The sequence below is a fragment of the Neovison vison genome, chromosome 1 (assembly GCF_020171115.1).
Source record: "Neovison vison isolate M4711 chromosome 1, ASM_NN_V1, whole genome shotgun sequence".
Lineage (NCBI taxonomy): Eukaryota > Metazoa > Chordata > Mammalia > Carnivora > Mustelidae > Neogale > Neogale vison.
In genome coordinates this window covers 316601217-316607227 of record NC_058091.1, presented here as the reverse complement: position 1 = coordinate 316607227, position 6011 = coordinate 316601217, and the positions used below count along the sequence as shown (strand labels likewise).

The 6011-nt window shown below is 63.6% G+C and overlaps 1 long non-coding RNA gene across 1 annotated transcript; it reads left to right on the top strand.

Moving 5' to 3' along the window:
* The first annotated feature begins 3719 nt into the window (after positions 1-3719).
* Positions 3720-5634, top strand: LOC122902435. Its single transcript, XR_006383806.1, has 2 exons — positions 3720-4391; positions 5014-5634. It is a non-coding gene; the product is annotated as an uncharacterized LOC122902435 (long non-coding RNA).
* Positions 5635-6011: the final 377 nt, after the last annotated feature.

The window sequence follows — 6011 nt, the reverse complement described above, 5'->3', positions numbered from 1 at the left end:
CCCGCCCCGCCCCGCGCACTCATCGGCCCGCCCCCAGCCCGGCCCGCCCCGCGCGCTCATTGGCCCGCCTAGGCCCCTCGGGCTCCAGCCCCGCCCCCGCCCCGCCCAGCCCCGCCCAGCCCCTCCCGTCCCGGGGAGCGCGCGGAGTGCGCGGAGGCCGGTTCGCGCGCCGCCTCTGCCTTACAAGGCCCGCGCGGCGCAGGGGCGTGGGAACCCCGGGCGGAGGCAGGCTGGGGGCGGGGGGCCGGGGGCGACAGCCCCTGCCCCTCCCGGAAGCCGGGAGGCCGACCCTCACTCCCGCGGCCGCGGCGCGCGCGTGGACCGGCCTGCGGGTGGGGCTGCGGGCGCGGGCGTCTCCGGGCCGGGGCGGGGGGGGCGGGGGGCGGTGCTGGGACCTCGCCGACCGCGCTCAGGTCGGGGCGCGCAGTGGGCCACGCCCTGGGGCTTGGGGGCAGCGGGAACGTGCGGCCCGCGCCTGGGTGGGGTCGGGCGGTGCCGAGCACCCGCCGGACACCGGGCGCCACCGAGCCGCCTTCCCCGCGCACGAGTCGCGGCTGCGTCACCAGCCCGGCCTCGTGCTTCTCGGCTCGCGGGGGGCCTCGGCTGCTGAGCTCGGGGGCAGCGGCCATCCTGACGTCCTCTTCCAGTTTCTCTTTCTCTTTCCCGGCCGACACCTGCGCTCCTTCGCGGCCAGGCAGGCTCCCTCCAGTGACGGCAGCGGTGTCCCTGTCTGTGCCCCGGGGACCCCCTCCAGCGCAGAAGCCCAGCCTGGGCGTGGGAGGTGATTTTAAGGTCACTTCCAGCTTTACTGCCGAGCTTCCCTCGGACCTGTCCATGGGACCACTGCCCCAGCGTCTGCCTCCTCCTCCTGACGGCAGACCCCACCCTCGCTGGCACCCATTCCGGGCTAGGCCCTCCCTCTCCCAGCTACAGAGACCCCTCCACACTCCACAGGCACACCCCCCGCCCCGTCCCGCCCCACAGGCTCTGCCTGGCTCTCAGATGGGGGTTCGGAGGCCGTAGGAGTGCAGCTCTGGGTTTCAGCTCCTGTTCCAGCAAGGTCACTGCGCCTGCCAAGACAGCAGAGCGGACTGCAGCGCGGCATCGGAAAAGGGGTCCCATGGCTGCAGAGAAGGGATGCTGGGGCTGGCTCTCCAGCAGAACACTAGCCCATCGGGCGGGGGGGCGGGCACTGAGAGCCCTTCGTGCCCCAGCCCCATCCCATCCCCACAAATGTCCTGAGTCCCACATGCCTCCTCTCAATCCCTCTGGTTTCTACTGCTCCCAACTGCTGGAAGACAGGTCTGTTCGTAACTCAAAGGGCAAGGGAAGGACGGAAAAGCGGCACGGTCCCACCATCGTCATGTTAGCTACTGGCACCTGCTGAGCCCACTGTGCGAACCCAACGCCCACGCCGACAAACACTGCAGCCGGCCAGCGGAGGTGAGCTTCAGGCCTTAGGAGCAAAAGTGCTGAAGGTTCCTGTTCTTTTGGGTGGAGAGGCGAAAGTGTGGGGTGATGGGCAGGGCACTGGGGAACCCCAGGAGCAGCCGGGCAGAGCTACAGCCCGCCCCTACATCCCAGGCTGGCCTGGCACCCTGCTTCTGGACCAGTCCGTGGCTGGAGCTGGGCTTGTGGTCTGCCCCATTCCTGGACTTTTACTGGCTGTCCGCAAATGGAATTTTTTTGAGCTCACAGGTGTGCTGGCAGCGCACACCGACGGAATCCCTGACCGGAGTGGCAGAGAAGGTCTTCACAAGCCGGGAGCTCCCCACCGCATAGAATTGCACCCTGGTCCAGGGGTCAACAGGCCCCTCCTCCAGCCATGGCTGCTGGGCCAGTGCGCCCTTTGTCGGGGATGCTGCTGCCCTGGGCTCTGGCCCTCCAGTTGTTAAAACCAGACTCTCAGTCGGCAGGAAAGTGTTCGTGCACCTGTTTGGTGGCCGCAAAGGCATAGCCCGCAGCCCGGAGTCATATGCATTCATGGGGGTACTGTGCTTGTCCCCGGGGCTGCTGGAACAAAGGGCCACGCACCGGCAGCCGAAATCCTCTCCATTCTGGGGCCAGAAGTCCAAAGTCCAGGTGTGGGCAGAGCTGTACCACCTGCGGAAGGGGGCAAGGCCGTCCTGCTTCCTGCGGCGGCTGGGGCTCCTGGCCTCCTGTCTTGGCCTCTGTCTTCGCGTGGCTTCCTCCCTCGTGGCTCACAGGCTTAGCGCCCACCCGGATAACTCCGCGTGGTCTCTAAATATATCTGCACGGGCCCTTCCTTTCTCTGGGGGAGATCTGAGTTTCAAGAGGCCGTGATTTGCGGGGGCGGCCCCCCCCAGCACAGGGGCTCTTCCTAGCTCTCCTAGGGGTCCAGCAGCCACAGCAGATCATCGGGAGACCAGCTGTCCTGGATCCCCAGGGAGGTTTCGCGGCATGCCGCCGGAGAACGAAGGGCGGGACCGCTGCCCCCACGTGGGCAGGCGGGGCTGGCGCGGGTTCTGCTGGGCTGGTGTCCCCGCGCCTCAGCCACCACGTCCCATCTGGCTGTCATGGGCTCTGGGTCCTGGGTCTCTGCCCCTGAAGGAGGTCGAGGGCCACTGTGCAGGAGGAGGGACATCACAGTGTGCGTATTTCTGGAACCCGAGCACATCCTCTTAGTGAAAATGTGTCCTCGGCCGCAGGCTGTCCGAGTCCCATCCCCGCAGTCTCCCTGCTGTGGGAAGTCCGTGCGTGGAGTGAAGGCTGCACTCAGGTAGCAATGGGGGGGACTCATGGACCCCCAAGCCACAGCTGGGATGCCATGCGGCTCCCCCGCCCCGCAGGCCGCCGAGCGCTGTGGGAGCTCCTTCACCGCCGGCTTCCTGGCCCCGCTCAGAGCGCGGCCGGTCTCCCCACACACGAGCTTTGCCGGGCATTCCTGTTCACGCCGCTCGACCGTGGGCAACGGCCCTTAACCCAGATGAGACCAACTGCAGCCAAAATGACCCTGCGTGGCGGAGATAGCTGGCACCCAGGGCAGGGGGACGACCCCTGGCCAGTTCTGGGCGTCTCGGGGCTGCCCAGTGGGCCTCACTCGGGCGGGGAGTCCTCCTCCGACGGGCGGCCCCGCCGGTCTCGGCTGCGTCAGGCTCTGCTCCACATCCTGGGGACAGGCGTCCCGGTCAGGGCTGGCTGCACGTACGGGACCCTGTCAAAATTCAAATTCGGGCCCTCGTACAAAAATTAGTAAGGCTCTCAGGAGGGCAACAGTGCCGTGTCCAGTAGGGCTCAGGGCCTTCCGGCAGTCCCGAGCGCGCACGGTCCCGACAGCTGTCCCGCTGTCAGCCGCTCATGGGACTGAGCAGCCCACCCAGGGGTGCCCAGTGACATCGGGCAGGTACCCACAGCCGGTGTGTGCAGCTTACCTCAGAAACTTGTTTTGGCTTAGGAATTTATCCTTACGTCATAAAACTGGGGATAAAGTCTTATTTATTCCCTAATTTTTATTCAAATAAGATTTTATTTAAATAAGATTTTCAGGACTTGATGTCTGTCACTGATTTTGCTTTAAGAAAACTCCAGAGGCACCGGCCCGCCAAGCAGGGGTGAAGGCACACCACGTCGCCTTGGGCTGGGGTTCCTTGAGTCTGAACTCCCCACCCCCCACCCTGCACTAGCCTACAGAGCTAACCCGGCGATGGGGCCACATGGGCGGTGACAGATGCTGGGGTCTTCCTGGGGGCGTGTGGTCACTGAAACTGGCCACACGTGGCCGCGTGCCGTGCTCCGTATGTCCACCTGTGGCCGCCTTCTCTTCTCCCAGCCCTGCGGGCGGACGTTCCGGCACCGAATGCGCCCCGCTCAAACGAGGGCAGGTCCCCGCAGGACAATCCCGCCCCCCCACGTCCCCACGAGAAGAGGCTAATAACGGGTGCCCCAAGGTGCCTGTGTAAAGGAGGCGGCTTTCTGCCAGGCCCCTCTGGGAGGTCATAGGGGTGCACGAGCTTGTGATGGAAACAGCCCGTTCTCCACCGTGGAGGTCAGAGCCCGTTGGGGAGCTCCTTCCCTGCGCGTGTGAAAACCTGTGAGAAGACGCTGGTGGCAGCAGCTGTGGCTTCACAGATTCCAGGACCAAGAGGGGCCGCAGGCTCCCGGGACGCTGGCATTGGGGGCAGCTTCTACTTGATCATAAAAGTATCACCTAGTACAGTCCAGATCTTCCCCAAATTAATCTAAGCAAGTGTTCCGGGGACACAGCGATCCCCGTGCAGGTTCCTGGTCTGCGCAAGACTGTGGCTGCTGTGCCCTCGGTTCTGAACACCGCTGTCCCCTCAAGAATGGTCATCACCTCCCTGCCACTCGCAAGGCGGGGTTCCTCACGTGCTTCTCCACCATCTGGTGACTCAGCGGCTGAGCCTCCGCAGGTACAGTCCGCTCTGCTCCCGCAACTGCATTTCCAGCTTTGGGCAGCAGCATTGAACACGTCAGATCGTCACAGAACACATTTTTGTATTGAGGTGAAGTGACAGGAATTAGGTGTGCCCTCTCACAGGGAGCAAGGTTTGCAAAACACTGGGCGTCAGGCAGCAAAGCCCAGGACCCTGAGGGGCGGGATCCCCACCAATCGCCTGGGAAGTGACCGAGCGCTATGCGGGGAAGGGACCCAGGCAGAGCCTGGCAGTCGCCCCGGGTGAGCCAACAGAGATGAGAGACTCTGTCTCTCCGGGGGAAAGAACTCACGGGACAGAGTCCAAAAGAGGACAGGACCCAGAGATCTGCAGAAGCCCCACAGCCCCGCGAGGGTACAGCTGGGTCCAGTCAGCACGCAGGTGGGGAGAGCTGTGAGGCTGCACGGGAGCCACAGCCCTGCCCGGGGATGCGCCCACGGTTACAGGTATGCCTGTGGCCGCTGAGCAGAAGGCTCCGCCTCCAGCGGCACCCGGTGAGGCCACAGGGGAAGGAGGTGGGCTCAAGGCTGGTCGTGAGCCCCAGCCAAGGCGCAGAGATCAAACTTCTAAAATAACCGCATCTCTGAATACATTTCAGGAACACTGATAAGAATAGAGAAAACTGCAGCATCCCAAAAGGTAAGGGTCCCTGGCACCCACCGAGAACCATCACGGCGACGCGTGTGACAAGTGACCGGTCGTCTGGAACTGAGCCAGTCCTGCCCCGGCGCGTTAGCACCACATATAACTGCCTCCCACGGGGTCTGAGACATGGGGGTCACAGCAGCACCCCAGATGGAGTCTGTAAGGTTGTGAGCTCCAGCGTGTGAGATGGAAAATGCGCATCTCAACGGCAGATGAGACACAAATGGGGGAAACAGCAGAAACTGTCCGGAGAGAAGCAGGGAACAGAGACTGAACAATCAGCCATCAGTGTCTGGGCCCACAGAGGGTCACCGTCCATGGCGGGCCTGACTCAGGCGTGCACTGCCCCCCCAGGGGGCGGGGATGGGCTTGGGAGCCGGTTCTGCAGCCCCAGACCCAGGCCTCATGCACACAGGCCTCAAGGGGCCAGGACCAGACTGCTCAGGTTGGGGTGGGGCTGGGGGTTGGCCACAAATCCTCCCCATTTCCCCAAAAAGCCAAATGTAAAGCCCAAAAATGTAAAATTTACCAGGACTGACTTAAAGTTGCTTGCCAATAAAATTAATTTCTATTATTTCCTATAATATAATTCCTGAATTCTGAAGAGTATCCTTAAAAACTGCTTAAGTTCCTGACAGTTAACTTTGCTCGTCATCCCAAGAGAAAACAGCACCCCAGGCCTGTTTCGAGCCCCGGCACAACCTGGGGGACTTGTTGGGGAAACCGTTACAGCCCTCGCCACGTGGCTGCCCCCCCCAGCCAGACGCAGGTCTCTGGGAAAGCTGCCCGCGTGGCTCCTCCCTGCCCTGACCCCGAGCACGGGCTCCCCTGGGGTCTGTGCGGACAGGGGATACTCCGGGACCTTCGGGACCTCAGAGGATGTGCCGCTCTCTGCAGCAGTGAGCCCTGCCAGGCCGTCAGGTGCCATGATCTCGGGCTTCCCCAGGGGGA